This window comes from Cyprinus carpio, chromosome B25 (genome assembly GCF_018340385.1).
Source record: "Cyprinus carpio isolate SPL01 chromosome B25, ASM1834038v1, whole genome shotgun sequence".
Lineage (NCBI taxonomy): Eukaryota > Metazoa > Chordata > Actinopteri > Cypriniformes > Cyprinidae > Cyprinus > Cyprinus carpio.
This window is the reverse complement of record NC_056621.1, coordinates 16,580,599-16,600,436: the sequence shown is the minus strand read 5'-3', so window position 1 is coordinate 16,600,436 and position 19,838 is coordinate 16,580,599. Positions and strand designations below refer to the sequence as shown.

Genomic DNA, 19,838 nt, shown 5'->3' with positions numbered 1-19,838 from the left:
ATAGGTCATTTGTGCAAGCACCTTATTACAACCTATAATTACGTTTTAAAGTTAAGCGGCCTCTAGCGGGCGTAAAAATAATGACAGTATCGCGTTGCGTCTGTCGTCATGAAATGACGTATAACGTCATTACCAATCAAAACGCACATTTATTTAAATGCAATGTGTGATCTCACAGTAATTCGTACATATTTTACTAGGTGGCTTATTCGTTCGAATGACCACACCTAACCCCACCCCCTAAACCCAACCCTCACAGAAATCATGCTAAATTATGATTTATTGAGCATATACATTTTACGTGCACGTCCGTTCTCTGGGATCAAACCCATGATAGCATGATTGCATATCAAGGTATAACGCAATAATCTACCAACTGAGCTACACGAAACACAAATCACAGTGCAAATAAAAGAGTACAAACCATTAATAAGAAAACGACCTTTTGCCGATAGGGGCGCAATTGTAGTATACGCTCTGATGGGTCGTATTTCAGGGATTTGGACAAACGACCTATACGAGCGGATTAGTTGGAGGACAGGTTGCATTTATTGTAATATTTTTATTTTTTTTTCCTTTTTATCCAATTTTGTGTTGGTTAGTATGCCAGCCAAAATTGAGGCTACTATTACATTTTGTTCATTCATAAAACAGAAAAAAAAAAGACTATTGGCATTGCATTGTGGTATACAAAATGTTATGCGATTATTTTAATGCAGAAAATCTGCATACTGAAAGTATGCTGCAGAAATAGTATGAGTAGTGTGATAGCGTGTTATTCCGAACATATCCGTTGTGTTTGGGCAAACCTCATTCCTGTCCACCTGACTAACTTTAGACACACAGAGGAATCATGGGAAATGTCACAATCTGGGCCACAGCCGAGGTATGAAGAGAGGACTGAATGAAAGCACTCTATTTGCATGAATCAACCTCATTCGTGCCCCCAACGAGACCTACAAACACAAAGAGAAGCTAAAAGCTACTCTATTAAAGTTCTGCTAACAATAAATAACACGACAAAGCACACCAGTGCATTCTTTCCTTATAACTACCTATAATTCATAACCGTACAAACATAATACAGTTCTAGAGAAGGATACTCGAGCAGTGCATTCTAGAGGCGTTCGAAGCTTATCGTCAATTGAATCAGAACTGTGCGAATAATGAAAGCTTACGGTCTGACATCATACTTCATGAGTAAAATGTGTCTGGTTTTCTGCTGCCAGGTTCAGATATTAATAGTTTCATTATAAAACTTGATGCACTGGCATTGTGTAGGATTAGTTATCGAGATCCTTATTGTAAGCTATCGCCGATGCGTGGCATACTATTAATACGTAAAACACACAGTCACGCGAAAAACAGGAACATAAAATATTAGCCCTATGTAAGAGGAAATCCATTCATACCCCAACATACAGCCAATCAGTGGTGATAATCCCATGTGAGCCAATCACATTTAACTTTAACTAGTCACCTGACAGTTACACAACCAATGATGTGTGACATCTCTAGTTCTGCATACAAGGAGCAGCCTATCATCCGTAACAATCATGATCCGACGGTTATCGCGTCCAATCAGACGAGACGTGTTCAGCTCTGGTCTTCTCGCAGTTCGCTGGGCAGGAACTTGTATTGCTGCTGTCGGATGTGGGCGAGTTTCTTCCGGGCTTCTTCTAACTCCCTCTCTTTTCTTAGCATCTCCTCCTGAGCTGCAATGATCTGGAAACCATGCAAAACTATTAGTCACTGAATGGGCAACATTCATGAAAAATGAGAATTAAGAATGGTTTTATGGTTTAAAAAAACCCCACAAATTCTTTCCGGTCATGTTTCATGAATTAATGTGACATGAATGCAAAAATGTATTAAAACCGTTTACGAAATGTTTTTTTTGTTTTTTTTTACCAACGATTACCACAAATTCTTTTTGCTTGTGTTTTGTGCATAAATAAATGCAGCCTGGTTGAAAACCATTATGAATGGTTTGTACAAATTTGTTTCACTTGCGTCACATGAATGCAAACAATGCAAGAATGATTTACAAAGATTTATTCTGCTCATTCCAAGCATAAACTCAACAATTTATGTAAGAATCGGTTTCTACACAATGCACACAGAAATGCTTTATTTTCATGCTTCAAGAATGAGTTCCAATGTTTGTATACAATGCTGAAGTTTCAGATCTGAAAAACGATCTCCAATCAGTCTTGTGGATTGTTTAAAACCAGTTTCCTTAGGTGAAGACAGCCAAATCGTTTGTGGTACAATGATACATAAATAAAGCTTACATATTATAGCCAAGGAAAACTGCCAAGGGATGTGTTTCCTTCCAGTTTTTTTTTTTCAAAATGTATCTTTCCTTTGGCTGCTGTCTCAGTGAAAGAGGAAAAAGCTTCATATTCTTTAGTGCAATGTGTAATTTTAGCATAAGTGTGCTGTTAAAAAATGAGACTGGATCTGCAATAGACATCCCGTTATTTTCCAAGGAGAGTAACATTTTTGTGGATTTAAGGAATGGAATGGATAGATCAAGGCTTGACCTTCTGAAGAGTGCAAAAAGCTTCTTTTTGTTGTGCTGGCAAGGATTCAAGGGTGCATGCAAACACTCACGCCATCCACTCAAACGGGCTTTCTCAGATGTTCACAATATTCCAGTGCCCTCTCAAGATGAACACAAGACATCAAGGCATTCTGGGAGGAAGGAAGCTTTGAATAGGCAGACACACAGTCTTTAATTAATGTGCATTTGGCCCGGGATGAAACGTGGAAATGAGATGTTTGTGGAAACGGCAACCCAGTGTAGGATGGCAGCTGTGGATGCTTGGTACAAACCAGAGCTTTCAAACCCCGCTGATGGCTTCGTAGATCCATAAATGTCAAATCTCTTTTGAATTGTCCAGCATTACTTCAGAAGTCAAGGAAAATGCAAAAACTGTAAAGAATCTCACCTGAGCGATTCCTCCTACGAATTTGGTTTTAACCACCACGCTGTTGTCTTCGGCTTTATCAAAGGCTGCTTTCTGTGCTGCCTTCACCAGGTTGTCAGACGCTCTCTTCACTGCGTTACCAGCAGCCTGTGCAAACACAAAAACGATTTTTTTAACTGAATAATTGACTTACATCTCATATTATTTTGTGTTATTCAAGTGATTGTAACCTGTAATCTCCTCATGGCCTCTGAGTCCTGGTCTGCTTTGACTTTACAGGCCACCAGCAGCTGAGCGGTGGAAGCTGCCACCTGTTTGGCAGAGGAAATGAGCTTCTCCTCGCTGGCGTGACCCTGGACTGAAGCGTTAGCAGCCTCACACAGGTTACTAGTGGCGGCCGCAACCATTCGGGCCTAAAAGAGGGTAGGATTTAAAGTAATAATTGTCATTTAGCTGATGCTTCTTGTCAAAGGAACTTTACTTCAATTACAATAGTTGATTGTAAGAACTTACAGCTGATATTAGACCCTGGGACCACTGGCCATCATCTACTGCATTGGCAGGGATGGAGCCCACCTAAATAAAAACATAAATACAAAAAAATATTAAAGTAGCAGTGCTATTTCAGTATTATTTATGTCCTATTATATAATGTTGTGTATTATTATATCATTTGATTTTACTTTAAAATTTTAACTTCATTTTAATTTAAAGTTGTAGTAATTTTATGTGGTTTTCAATATTTCTATTTAGCTTTAATTTATTTTTATTTCATTTTAGATTTAATCATTTTAGTGCTTTAGCTTCCTTTAGTTCAGTAAGTTGCACAGGCAATTTCTGTTTCAGGTTTTCAAGTTAACACAAACAATTTTAATAGCAATAACAACACTGTAAAAGTAGAAAAATGTATATCCTATGTAAAAAAAAAAGAATTTAGTACCTTGCCCTGTGCTACAAGCTCTCTTTGTGCGGCCGATGCAGATTTGACCAGAGCGCTGGTTGCTGCAGCGATGGATTTTGCCGCTTCCAGGATCTGTTCCTCAAAGTCCAGAGACTCATCGGCTTGCTGCGTAAATAAGAAAGCAAGAGATGTAACAAACTGTAGATTGTGACCTTATTAACTGTAATGAATATTCTTGGCTCACTGCTGGATGATGGCTAGACATGAAACCATGATATTACCTACAAATAAATGCAGTTATTATGAAGATGAAATGCTTTATCTAGGCTAATGAACTGCCAAGCCATTATGTCATAAAAATTTGTGTTATAATATCTATTTTTTTTTTTTTAGCAAGACAGATGCTGATGTTCCCAGAAAAAAAAAAATCATTAACACGACAGATTTGCTCATTTTGATTGGTTAATCAAACTCTTTGAAAGACAGATTTACATACGTTCCACTACACAAACAAAGAGTATTATTTTGTTCAGAACCAGCATATTACTAGTCTGCTTGTAATACATTTCCAGTACATATTGACAGAATGCTCATTTTTGTATGCATGAAATGTGAAATGGAAGGAGCATTTCATTGTGGGATACGGTAAACCACGCAGTGTGGATATTATGCACAATATGCATAATGCATACTGCAATAATATCACAAATAGTATGGTAAATATGCTATTTTGAAATTACTCTTTATTTCACTATACTCTTAATGGAATACTAGACTACTGCATACTGTACAGCATATACAGACAACTATTTAAAAAAAACAAACAGTAAGTGAAACAGATGGCAATAGAGAAATGATAAATGTTTCAAAACAGCAGTATGCCACACTGTTGTCACATGATGTGAAAATAAGTTAACATTTACTTTGCACATTGAATCCCTTCGGTTTTACAAGTTTGATTAAATAATAATTAGTGATGTTGCAAATGTTGCAGATATTTCTTCTACAGTAGTTCATTTATCAAACTGTAATTGGATGGTTACATTAAGTGCATTGTGTGCTCTTGTTATATACTAAAACTTAAATGAAAATTTGGTGCAAAAAGCATAGTACATACTGCATTAATAGTATTAGTAGTATGGCAGTATGCTATTTCAAACACGGCCAAGCTGATGAAAATGAGAAGGTTAGATGTAACTTCGACAAAGTGATCTGAGAGTGACACCTTGTGGCATGGAGGTGCCACCGAGGTTTACACTGTTCAGAATCAACAGCGTCAAAGGAAACGGCACAACTCTAACGGACCTAAGACACACCCTTGCATGCTACCTACACAAACTGATCTGTCTGAAGCCCCAAAAACACACACGTTCATGAACAAGTCATAAACAGAACACACACAAGTCTGGAGACAGAGCAGGACACTGTAGGAATATGTTTGATATATAGTTGGACAGAATAACAACCTAATATATCAAACATATCAAACAGAGCCCTGCAGAAAGGCTTCCAGGTCTACCTCACCTCCAGAACGTGGGGAAAGAGAGGAGAGGATAGGAGAGCACAAGAGAGCAGGGCATGCTGGGATAGCAGGGAAAAGACAAGGATGGATAGAGGAGGGAAAGCTCAAGAGGGAAGTGAGGAATGAAGATTAGGGGAAACAGTAAAGAAAGCTCCAGGGGCGATAATAAACACCAATGACATTGTATCCTGATATGTGCTGAATTTTAACGTCATTGTAAAACATGTAATAGTGAACAAGCATGTTTATGTGCTATAAACCAGTTCAGAATGAGTCTTGGGGAGTGATGTAGAGCTCTAAATGTGAGGCAGTCTGTGAAATGTGGTTTATCAGAGTCTGCAGAGGTTAATGGAATGAAAAATCAACAATGAATGTCGGAATGGACTGAAGGTGACAACATTACACAGATTCCTGTTCATCCTTCTTTCTAGAATATATGAACCTGATCTGACTAACACAACATAGTGAGACAGAGAGTTATAGAGCTGAGGGAGGGATAGACAGACAGAGACAGACAGATAGATGAATGTTGTCTCTCTGTTCAGTGTTCGGTCTGTGGCAGTAAATGATAGTCACTGACACACTCAAGGGGGGAAACAGTTTTAGCTCTGAGTGGAAAAATGTGGATGAATGTTTTTTTTTTTAGGTGAAAAGCATCACTGACAGCTGAGCTATAATACAGATGGATGAAACAATAAAAGCGCTTCAGGGAAAATCATTTCTAAAAAGTGCTGACCTTCCTGGAGATGAGTTTCAGCACGCTCTAAAACGAAACTTCATGATACTACTGAATAATTGAGACGCAAAACAGATCACAAAACAGCCCAAAAACCAGACGATCATTTCGAGTTCAGTGCTCACCAGACTTCAAAATCTCCAATTGTTAACGTACAAAAACAAAGACAAAGCTACACAGATGTGCGCAAAACTTCCCAAACACCATGAAAACACAAAAACACCACATCCTGAAGTCTTGAAGTCATAAAATTACAAAAATAACATCACATCCCTCCCCCCGAATACAAAACAGGAATAAAACGATCCCGCAGCCTTTGGTGGAACTGATCTGACATAGCTGTGCTGGCGGGCTATGTGTGTATGTGTTTGGATTCAGTGAAAATTGATGGATGGATGGAAGGATACCTTTGGTTTGCCTCTGGGCTTCAGCTGCTCCAGTTTCTTGGCCGCGGCCTCGATGGACGCAGCAGCACCCAGGAGCTCCGTCTCCGCTATCACCGTGGGGTCTTCTGGATCCACCCACTCTGAACCTGAGAGGATGAGCAAACAAAGTCGACATGACCCTCATTTTCAAATCACTTACATTACTGATATATAATACATTCACATGGGAAGAGTAAACACATGGTATGAAATGACAAAATAAACTTTAAGTAAAAATTCAAGAAAAAAGCATGCGATGGGGATTCGAACCAATAACCTCCTGTATAGAGAAAATCACATTCCACCACAAAAATGACCATGAGAACTTTTCATCAAACACCATTGTCACTATGTAGATGTTAATACTCTACAGAAACTGTATATATATACATAACTGTATATATACAGTATATGCAAGGTAGGGAAAAAAAAAACACATTTGCCAAATATAAGTTCTCTTTTAAATGTATTTAATTTTACAAAGAAAAAACTATGGTTATCATGGGAAATTTTGGTAGGGGCAGCAGTTTGTATATTTTATGATGATGAAAGGATGCCACAACCTTTAAAAACTATAACTTCAAGATAAACACTGTTCTTAGTGCGGACTGGCAGGTTATTAGAGTCACAATCATTCATTAATTGCTTAGATGAACATGCACATCTTTATGTTAATTGCCATTTATGAAGCAAATGTGCTTTGCAAATACATTCTCCTTTACCGACGTTCAAGAGGCACTAAAAGACGTCTGTTTTGTTCAAACAGCTTGTGAAAACAGATGGTGAGAATGTGTTTGAGGATTATGTTAAACCTGAGGGAATTCAATTCTATCCCTTCTTCTCTTTTCTCTCACACTAGAACTCATTGTATGAGTGTGTGTGTCCATGCTGGTCAGTGACTCAAGTATGTGTGTGGCCTGATATTGGAGAAAAACAACACTGTGTATCATACTCACCTCCATCTGTGGCAGAAAAGGAAAAACAACAAAGTAGTGTTATAGAAAAGAGCAAGAGCACCATCAGCCCAATGGCTCTATTAAACCTGCACAAATTCAGCTCAATTGTCCTGTGATTTTCCCCATTACCTCTCAAACTCATATACCATTACCAGGCCTGCAAGAGATCTGTGCTTGCGGAAAGCTCAACAGAATATGAAAACCCATCTTTGGAAAAATTAAATTAAATGTGTTTGATTTTTTCCCTTATAATTGGATTTTGAAAATTTGAATAAATATTAAAAAAGGCAATATTTACTTTTTTGGATAATTACAGTGTAAAAAAAAAATTATATTTAGAGGAATAATTCATCCCAGTCAAAAAGTCCATCCGCTTTTGCCCTCTCACATCAAAATCCATCAAGATATCAGTTTAGAATGGTTTTGGTCAGTTTTTACTTGCAGATGGTGTTTGATCTGTGCATATTTCTCTCCTGATTCAGACTTTTTCCACAATATAAAGGATAGTGGACTCCTTAAAAAAAAGAAAAAATAAATAAATAACTCTTCATCTTAGATGACCTGACGTTAAGTAAATTTTCAGCAAATTTAAATTTTTGGGTGAGCTACCCCTTTATTATGAGTGTTTGGCATTTTATTTAAAAAATAATTGTAAGCAAAAAATTAAACCTCTTTCTAATTGTGTTGCTCCGTCAATATTCAATAAAGACAAATACTTTTGGGACCAAAAAACCCAGAACTTTCCTTACGTGACCCACTGTAGCATATCAATTTGTGTGTGCTCACCTTTCATGGCTTCAGCAGTCTGGATGAGCTCTGTGACTGAGCCCGCCACTTTCTTGGACAGCACGGCCAACTGCTGTTTCTGTTCGGCCGTGGGTTTCTGCAGGACCTGTGTGGAGTAAACACATGAGGTTAATCACAGAAACCCAAGCACAAACACATCCTGTAAAAGCTGTCGGCGCGCCCACTCACGAGCAGGACGTGTTCGAGCAAGTCAATGTATCCGGTGGTGCACTCGATGCCATAGAGCAGAGCTTTATTCCTCACATCCTCGCCCACTTCTGGGTGGTACGCGGCTTGCTGCAAGACACAAACACAAATTTATTGTACTTGATGATTAGCTCCAGATGGAATCTACAGATTTTTGTGATTTTGAGGGAAAAATCTCTAGCTTTATAAGAATGTGTGGAATGAAGGAACTGCATTACATCATGACGACACTAGAGGGCGTAATTTAGGAGTCAAAAGTAGGTTAGTGACAAATGACATTGAGAAATAGAGCAAACAGCATTCATTGCACATTATGATGAGTGTATATAAACACATTTTGTTGGTATTCAAGTGTTACAGTTGGTCAGCATACGGTGAGATTGTGTTTGTGTGAAAGGGCATATGTCTGTGTGATGGTGGATAAGCACCTTGCAGGTGGTCAGCATGTCGGAGATGGCTTTGCGGCTCAGGTTGGCAGTGGATATCACGTCCTCCTGCTGAGCAGAGTTGCCTGCTGCCACCGCTTTGGCTGTCGCAACGGTGATGCCCTTGGTCATGCGGATGAACTCTTCCGGGGTGGTAGATTTCTCCGGAATGTCCTTGGACTGGAAAAACTGGAAAGCAGATGATGCAACACTCAGGGAAATTAAATAATATTTTATATATAACAGAAATAACATCTACAGATCTTAAGTGAATCATACATTTTTAGAATCGGTCACATTATCAGGGACGATTTTCTGTGCGATAATACAGTAATGCCATCAGGATTTCCTAAAGTCCTGATGGGCATCTGATAACAGGAGCTTTAAATCAAAAGATAAATCTCTTGCCTTCCTGTACCACTACTTCAGTCTGTCTCACGGCCTGTGATAAGTGGAGTAGGGATGCCCATGGGAGAAGGAGAACGAGGAGTAGGTGGAGAACAGGCAAACGTTTGCATGGTATATTACTCTGTATTACCAGTTCATATCACAGATGGATGAGTTTTTACCTCTGTCCAGGCTAAAATTAATTAGGCTGGAACTAATTGTTACTAATTCACAGCCAGATTGTAATACAAGTTGATTGTATTAGCATCTTAATTAGGATCAAAATGAGCATGACATGTACTAACTATTTCCAAGTGCTTAAAAGAATAGAAGATGGTAATTTGACAAATGTCTCATTGTTATGTTTTGTCCATACAATGTTATTTAGATCCCATTGACTTTAAAAATATCATAACGATTTGGAACAGCAGGAGGGTGAGAAAATAATGACTGTATGTCCCTTTTGAGGAACTATTCTTTAAGTGTGGAAAGCACATTATCTCTTAGAATATTTCAATATTCACACAAAGAATGTTCCGTACAGTGAGTTCCTGTTTGATGCACTCAATAGTGGCTTCAAGAGCCCTCGTCCCGCGAGTGGCCTCATCTTCCACCGCTTTCACAGTTTTCAGCAGAGAGGTCACGTTCGTCACCATCACCTGTAAAACATAGGAAAGTCAAAGTTTCGGACTGGCTTGGAACTCTTTTTTTCTGCTTTATGTACAGTATCACACAGAGAATGTCAACAGTTTTGTGGCCAGTTTTTCACCTGAGATACTGAAATAAGGTCAGATGCAATGCTATGACAAGAACAGCTGCATCAAACAGCTCAGTGAAATATCAGACAAGGTCAACCATGTCTGATATTCTTTTAAATCTAAATCATACATCAAAACATCAGAATATTGTCAGGTGATCAAGCGGGACCTTTTAATGGACCACAGCTGAAGTCTGTAATGGATTATAAATCTTGCTTTAGGCATGGTTTTAAAAGCAAAAGGAAAAAGGAGGAAACCTAAGAAAACAAAAGAGGGCCTAAGACAAAGCCCTGAGGGATGCCACCACTACTTTCAACACACACTGAAGAAACAAGCGCATACAATGTATGAAGCAAAATCCCAGAGGATCTGAAGTCACCATATGTTGGAGGAATGTAAAAAATCGTTCCATCAAGGTCACAACTGCATAACACCTCATTATTTAAGTATGTTAAATAAAACATATCATGTTGCATGTATGTGGAAGTTAATCCTAGAGGTTTAACAGCACCAGGTGAATAATTAAGGGGTTAGAAAATGCTTGAAAATATGTGTGGTACACATCAATTTCTGTTTTAACAAGCCTATAGATAGTTCTATTCACTTCACATGATAAACCGTGTGCACTGATCCACAGAATAACTGCATAAACGAGTGCCGTTTTAATGTTCTTTTTATTAGGTTTACAAAATTAATATGTATTGCCATGTAGCAAATCATACATGGAATTGGAGAGAAGACAGAAAAAGGAAGAGAGGAAGGGAAGGAAGCAGTCCTTATGCTGTAAACACACACACAGCTTGGTTCTGTACCCTGCTGCGTGGCCACTGGGTCACTCACATACACACTATGATCACTGTAAGGTAGGGTTTGATTTGTGGCCACACACCAAGATGACAGCGAGTGAAGTCAGCACCCAGCCAAGAAAATGAGAGACAGGGCCAGCTGTTAGACAGGTGTACACACATACACACACAGTGATAGTCATCAGAATAAGACATGATCCTCACTAAGACACATATTGGCTTTCTTACAAACAGGAACTTACAGACATGCACATAACATTCTTCAACCAACCCTACCTTGGCGGCACTTTTCAGCTGATACATGGATGGATCGTCTGCTGCTTTGCCCGCGGCACATTTAGTGGCACTAATCAGCTCAGCCAAAGCTTTAGCGACGTCTCTGATTGCATTTATCAGTACAACCTGAAAGAGATAGAGAGAAGACTTTATCACAACCACCTTTAGTCATGATATGCCACTGGCTTTATCCACTCCGATAATGCATTGCACTCCTCCAGGGTGCAGTTCTTTATCGGAACCACCTTCATAATACCATACAATACATTATGATTTATTAATCCTCAACTGGAAATTTAGATTTTGGGCAGAGATGTGTCATGATACATGCCACTGGCTGTTAGAGTGAGTCAGAGAGTGTCTGCACCCAAACGTCGAGATATTTGAGAGGAGAGCTAATGATATTCTCATTACACTCTGTCAGGGTGTGAAAAAGGATAAATATAGTCCAGGATAAAAATATAGGAGCAGACAGAATTAGAACACACTGGGCATTGGGTAATGTCTGAAATTTTGGTGTCGTGAAAATACTATGACAGATTGTAACAGCGAAACACGCACCTGTGTCTCAGGGTCCTCTGATCCCATGCTCGCAGCGCCCAGTTTGACCACGTCAGTGAGCTGTGTGATGGTCTTGGCAGAGGACTGGGCCGCCTGGGCTAGTTTGTCCTGGCTCGATGCAGCACCAGACACAAGCAGCTTGGTGTCCTCAACCAAAGCTTTAGCGGTTTTCAATATGTTCTCTCTGAAGTGTGCAGGAACAAATGTTTCAGATAACTCAATGAGACATCCAAGATTATGCCGACATTAATAAAACAAACCTGACATTTTATGTATGTGATGCTGAAACTGTTATGTTCTACTAGGTCTCACCTGTGGTCTGCGAAAGACTCATCGTTCTCTGCGTTCAGTGTGCCGGCAGAGGCGAACATGATGGTTGTGTCCAGATCAGCAATGATGCCGGAGACAGAACTGGCTGCAGTTATGCAGGCCTGAGTTCCTTTATTACCAGCCTGCAGGGCTGATAACACCATGGACACCTGCAGGAGAGAGTGAATCACACTTCATTATAAACTCCATAGGCAGAGCTGGGACAGTTTTCCAAGCCTGGAGCACTTTACTTGGGTATTTATAACAAAAATAACAACTTTTCATTTATTTTATTCAATGTATTAAATGTATTTACATTAAAATGACAGTTTTATTTACACAAATAACAACAACAATAATAATAATACTAATAATTTTGTAAGGTTTTGATTGTTATATAATTTAAATAGTTCAATTAGAAATACATATATTACATACATTGCATTGTATTATAATTACAAATAAATAAATAGTTTTAAAAGTCCGTTTAATATAATTACATAATTTAAATAAATAGACTATAGAAATAGTTAACAATATTTAGATTATATAAATTGATAATAAATATTATACAAATATAATATTTAATAATATTATTAACAATATTAATAATAATAATTCAATAACTTTTTGTATATTATACATATATAATTAAAAGTTTAATTAGAAATACATATATTTATAAACAAAAATAGCTTTATAAAGTTAAAATATTATTTAATAATTGAAAAAAAAACAAGTTAAAAATATAATAAAATAATTATACTGATAAGCAAAAAAACAACAATAAAAGGCTTACAACATTTTGTTTAACATATAATTACATAATTTAAATAGTTGAATTAGAAATACACAATATATTATGCATTTCTAATTACTATTTAAATGACGTAATCATTCTATATAAAAATGTCCCAAAATTATTATTATTTATAAATATTATTATACATTAAACTATTTAAATTATGTTATTATATGAAGTATCCTTTTGAAAACATATTTACAATTACAATACAATACAAATATGTATTTCTTCTAGAGAGAGAGAAAGAAAGAGAGAGAGACAGAGATATAGATTTAGAGAACGATTGAGTTCTCTTCACGAGTACATGAAAAGCCATAAGGAGACATTCGAATGCATCATCCCTATTCACGTTTAATACAGAAATGACTGCAGGGAGAGCTGAGGTTAAAGCTGAACAGGGCCGGTGGGGGACGTGGACACATTTAACAGAGCTCATTTAAAGCAGCGAGGGGTCACAGCGCCACCACAGCGGGAGAGACCGACTCCAGCTACTGACATGTAATCAAAGACAATATGACACACTGACAAATGTCATCTACTGTATACAGTCTCAACTGGGGCTTCCGGAATTTATTCCAACAATAGTAGAAAAACAGCCGGAACACAAAGAATGAAAAGTGCAGTCACTGAAAATAAGCAGGGGACTCTCATCGTGCCTGTCCGAGTGTGAGTGTTTGACAGGGCGTCAATATGCAGTTTCTACAGTGTTGCTGGTGGTTCTATGGCTGTTGTTATATTGCTGATATGATGTAGCAAGTTTAGCTGGAAGAGTGCTGTTATATGATTGCTAGGGTGTTGTGGGTGGTTGCGCAGGTGTTGCTATACTAAAGTATTGTGGCTATGTTGTTGCTAGGGGGTAGTTGAAAGTGTGGCATTGTGATTGCTAAGATGTTGTAGTGGGTATCAATAACACTACTATGTGGTTTCTAGGGCATTATAGGTGGTTGCTCCAGTGTTTCTATGAAGTTGCTAGGATGTTACAGGTAGTCAACGGTGTTGCTATGTGATTGGAAGGCTGTTGTGACTGCACAACAGGGGTGTCGCTATGCTATTTTTTTAGGTGTGGTTGCTAGGAAGGGGTGTCGCTATGCTATTTTTTTAGGGTGTTGTGGGTATGTCAGTAATCAATAGAGGGTTGCTATGTTGGTTGCTAAGTTTATGGTGTTTGTGTTTGTTTTTTATTGGTTGTTTTTTGTGGGTGGTTGGTTAGGTTTTTTTATTGTTTTGTTGCTAAGGTGTTGTGGGTGGTTACATAGGTTTATCTATGCTATTACCAAGGGTTGACAGGGCTATGTTTTTAGGGTGTTCTGTGGGTGGTTGCCAGTTACTGGTCTTGTGGGTAGTGCTATGTTACGAGATGTGGGTGGTTATTGTTACTGGTAGGGTTTTGCAGGGTGGTTGTTGACAGGGCGTTGCTATGTTACTGGTAGTGTTACTATGGTTAAATAGGTTTATCTTTGCTATCACTAAGGTGTCTAATCAGTAAGGTGTTCTAACAGGGTGGTTGCTAGTTTTTTTTTATGGTAGGGTCGATAAGGTTTTGTATTACTTTCTTCACCACTATTTTTTAGTTCGATGGTTGTGGTGGTTACTTTCTCACCCCACTTTAGTTCAATACTAAAGTACTGGGACGATTTTGCGTGAATTATTTCTCAGTACCATTTAAAGGGTTGCATTCGTACTGACAGTGTGTACTAGAAAGTGACGTAAGCCGGTCGACAGCGATATCATTTGTGCACGGCGTTCAACAACAGAAACAAAGAAGAACAACGTTAAAAACAGGAGGATGGAGGACGCTGTGATCGGAGCTGTGTTTTTGTTGCATCTCGCGGGTTTCACAATAATGGACATGGAATGACGATGTATACGTAAAGCGATCGAAAGAACGGAAAGGAGGACTAAGAATCTCCAACGAGAACTGGCAGTGCTACATTTGCTACAAGTGCCTGCACTTCAGCGTCCGTCCATCTATCGCTGTTCATCATACTTGCGTAATAAGTTGACACAATATTTACAGTATGTTTACACAGCGTTTATAAATCATGGTGGGTGAGGGCGTTTTTATTAGCGTTTCGCCAGTCAATGTATATTACGTCACGGGTAGTACCAGTTGTGCTGGTTAGACCCTGCTCCGGAGTAGGAGCTAATTTGGTTCATGAAAAAGGCAGTCCGGTACTAAAATCACACCCAGTTCTGGTGGTGTGTAAACGCCAAAAAGTAGGTAGTTCCACAATTAGTTATGCTGCTATGAAAAGGTTCCTGCGGTGCAAAAGGCCCTATAGTGTTGTCAAAAGTAGCAACTTCGGTACCAGTCGGTACTGTCATTTTAAAAAAGTCAACTTCCCGCTAACATTTGAACGCTGGTATCACCTCCTCTAATGTCTGTATGATAATCTGGTCTCAATATAAGTTTCAGTATAAGTTTCAACCATTATTTGTTTCTAATGTGAATATGAGCCTTAGCAAGTGCAGTATACCTCTAAATAAACCAGCACTATTTTTAAAGTGTAGTCAGAAGAGGCTTTAAAAAATATATATTTTCTAATACCGTGATAAAAAGTTAATAGAAACAAAAAGTAATGCAGCACACTACACAGAAGACACGGCCTCCCACAATACCGAGTGAGCCTACCTTCTCTGTGACGGCGCGGGCGTATTCGATCAGCTCTCTCTTGGAGAAACTGTCCGTCGGGCTCATCTGCAGGGCTCCGGCCTTCTGGACCAGATAGATGCAGCCGTGACCCAACTCCTGCACCCGAGTCTTGATCTGAGATCCCACCTAGAAACAGCCATGATATCAAGTCTAAGAAAGAGTTGGCATCCAAGTCAGCCTCAGTCTTGGTCGAAATCTGAATGTATTCGTGCTCTGCGACTGCTCTGAAAGCCACTGCCTCCGTTCAACAAAGCTCTATCCAATAATTAAGAAGTGATTGTGACGGCCTTTGAGGGGGCCCGACAGCACTGTATGTTCATTACCTGACACACAGATCCATGGGTGGGTGGCTCTTCATTATGAATATCGCAACGGGATTTAAAGGCTTGTGGGGGTGCACTGTTGCTATGGTAACGGTAACGGCCGCTTATGTAAAAATGCTAGTGAAGAGAGCTGGTGGCTACCATATGTCTATGTATTGGCTTCCTTTTTTTTTTTTAATGTGGAGAGAGCAAAGGTGTGAAATGTGTCAGTTGGTATTCGCACCTTTGTTCACAGGTTTAACACCATGCAAAGTGGAATATAAGGTTTGTTATACGAAACTGACCAAGTTGCATGTGTTTGCACTAAATCACTAAATAAGAAGGTGTGAATAAGTTTATTTTTATTATATTTCAGTGCTCATGATACACTATTGTGGATAGGATTAGAGAGTGAATAATGAAGTAGTTTATAGTAAATAGCACTTATTTATCTATTTCTCACACAAATCTATCGAATGGCTTCAGAAGACTGGAATATATTGCCAATAAGACAGTTTAAAAGTTTTTTATATTAACTTTCTGTTATAACAAAAGTATATAAACATTTTTTTTTACTGTTTTGATCAAACAATTATTTTATTTAATTCCTTTTAATTTTTCTAGACTTATTTTCCTATATATTATTAATAATACTAATACTAATAATAATTAGTGCTGTCAAATGATTAATTGCAATTAATCACATTCAAAATATTTTTTTTTACATAATGCGTGTACTGTGTATATTTATCATTTATATATAAATTATTTATTACTTCTAAATAAATACTCAGTGTATATTTTGAAAATATTTACATGTATTTACATGCATACTGTATATCTGTATTCATATTATTTATATTATGTATAAATATATTTAATATATAAACATAACATATTTTTCTTAAATATATACATGTATGTGTGTGTTTTTTTATATACATACATATACACAGTACGGATGCGTTTATTATGAATTAATCGTTTGACAGCAGTAATAATAATGCTAGCCTGCATCATATTAACTGAATGAAATCAAACACTAGTTTCTTAATAATTCCGAAAATATTGCCTGTTTTGCTCTAGTATGTCACAATGTTTTACAGAATATGATGCATTTTGTTGGCTTTCAACAACCACTTGTAAGGTGAAGAAGTATTTTTTTATTTGAAGTCTTATTCTTAATCACCAGAAAAACTGCCACAAAGGCATGATTCATATCTTCCTCTGAGCCAGGTAAAAAGTATTTTTTTTCTATTCTAAGCCGATTTTCACACTTTTCCCACTCCTTTGCAGATTATCAGTTTGAATACTTCATTTTGTCATTAAAATGGAACCATTTGGCATTTGACTGCTTTTTGATTTTGATACGTGCATTAATTCTGATAAATGAAAAACCCTATATTCTTAATTTGTGAAAATTAAGAGTTTTTATTGATATTTCTAAACTCAGTCTCATCAAGTTAGGTAATAAAATGCCTTTTTTTTGCAAAATGCAGGGCTATATAATAATATTGTGCATTGTATATAATAATATTAGTCATATAAAAAATTAATGACATTTAGGGTGTTTTTTTTCTCTGAAGTTTAATAGTTCAATGTTTCATTGCATGGTAAAGAGCATTCTGGACTTCCAAAGGCCTGTTTTTGTGTTTCACAGAAGAAAATTCAGTTTCAGTTTTAAGTGATCTGTTTCCTTTAAGTCTGGAGTTTATGTGAGGTTTAGGCCATCTGCGCGTCCATTAGCGTGTCTGTAAATGTGCATTTCTCAGATCAATGCTCCGGTGGGGGTAGAGACACACTTGCTGCACTGATCCTCACCTCCTCTGGCTCAGCAGTGGCAGCTGCCAGACGGCCTTGTTGTGCCAGCTGGCTGTAATCCACCGTCACCTGAGACGCCAGTCCTCCCAGCTCCTCCGGACATGTCACTGACTTCGTCATCTTGGGTCACATAACAGTAGCATAAGCTGTGATACAGTGACTAAAGATGTGAGAAGATGTTGAAGCAATTTAAGTGAGCGTCCTCACCATTTCCTGTGCAGTAATGGCGATGGCTTTTGAAAACTTCACCATGGTGGTCTGGTAATCCACAAAAGTGCCGTCAGGCTCCGGCGGTGTTCCTTCATCCATCTATGAAGCAAAGAGACCCAAATAACAGTGAAGTAATGCTGGATCCAGTCCTAATACAAATTACCGTCTTTGCGTGGTACGTGTGCACGACGCTGCAATCATTCCCACAGAAAATGATCAGAGTGCAGATATTCCATTGGCTGTCATTGTCTTCCACCGTGAGTCATGACAGTATAATGAAAGATTGCGTGCATCCAGAGCTGATAAATGGAGATGTTGTGCCAATTCAGTCTAATAATGAGATACAGAGGCAGCTGTAGTATCTGTGACACATTAACATACGAGTGCCAGCTAGAGATGACTTTGATCAGAAAGCATTCTACAGCATTCTTCTTTTGCATTCTACCAAAAAGAATAGATTTTAATAAAAAGGGGAATTTAAATAAATTAATTTGATAATTTTTTATGATGTATAAATTATTATACACTATATATATATATATATATATATATATATATATATATATATATATATATATATATATATATATATATATTATGCTCTTGCCAAATTGCTTTTTTTTTAATTAATTTGATCAGAATTCAAAATTTTCTTTAAATGTACCTCATAAAAAAAAGGAAATCTATAAAAATCTACCTCTGCTCTAAACTATAGGGAGCTCTTTTACATTAAGCATCATCAACATCATCATCATTTTATAGGAATTATTGGTATTGAAAAGTGAAAAAAAAATTTTAGATTACAAAAATTGTTTAGGATTATTATTATTATAATCTGGACTTTTTTGGCCATTGCCCCCCTGATCTCCTGATATTAGCACTAGGTATTAGACTTGGAAACACAACGTGGAGTCACTAACCCTTCCAATGGACTCAGCGATGGACTCCACCATGCCGCCCACCATCCCGCCCTCACTGGCCGCTTCGTTTAAGGTCACCATGATGTCATCAACTGCCTCCTTCATCAACTGGGCCGCTTCAGCTATGGCATCATGGGTGTGGGTCGCCTACAAGAACAAAAAAATAGTGGCTGATGGGATAAAGATGGCCAACGTAGACCCATTAGCACCACTTCATCAACATACACATAATAAAAGTCTGTTCTTTCTAACCAGAAGCTCTGGGAATGTGCCGTCGGATGCTGCAGGTGGTTTTAGAACATCAAGCTTTTTTCATAAAAACAGCCCATGTGTCGTACCTTAGGGTTTCCTCCGCCCTCTTTGGCAGCGTAGAGCATCTGTAGAGCAGATTCAAACAGGGTTTTGGTTTGATCCAGTATATTCATCTGCTGCTGGTGGTCCGCATGTTTAGACGCCAGTCCCACCGACGCCACAATCACTGGCTCGAAGTAGCTCGCTAACTGAGTCACCTGGAAAAAAACAAAACACGTGTTAGGATTATCTGGCAAGCAGACATACAGTTTCCCGTGTATATTTCAGGCAAGAGTGATATATAGAGTGAACTCATACAACTTTATTCTCCAGCTATTTATTGTAATGACAAGCTGACAAACACTACAGACAGGAGGCATCAATCTCACCGCAACAAACAAAGCCAGATTTAATTAAAACCAGTTTTTAAAGGTATTTTTAGACATGCTGTCATATGTTTATTCGAGTGGCACTGTGTGATTTGCACAAAAAAGACGTAATACATGAAAGTATAAAGAAGGACGAGGTTGTTGATCCAGGAACATTTCGTATTTGGCCAATCATGGATTCGCTGCAAAGGCAACATTATTTGCACTTCCACGTTTAAAGTGTCTCCGTTACCTTGTGCCCGAGCTGAGCCGCTTCCCCTCGCGCTGCCGTGGAGATGGGGTCGATGAGGTGACCGATCTCCTGCACGGCGGACGTCAGCTGCTCCTGTAAAGCCTGAGGGGAGCAGAGTCACATTAGCATTAAATTAATACTAGAACCAAGGTTAAAGTGGGTATATAATATGAAAAATATAAATTTGCTCTTTTGAAATCAAAGTGTGACCTCTTTCTAAAGACCAA

General features: G+C 38.1%; 1 pseudogene; it reads right to left on the bottom strand.

The window, feature by feature from the left end:
- Positions 1-459: 459 nt before the first annotated feature.
- The window catches only part of LOC109098077, a 148,574-nt pseudogene continuing 129,195 nt past the window's right edge, over positions 460-19,838 (bottom strand).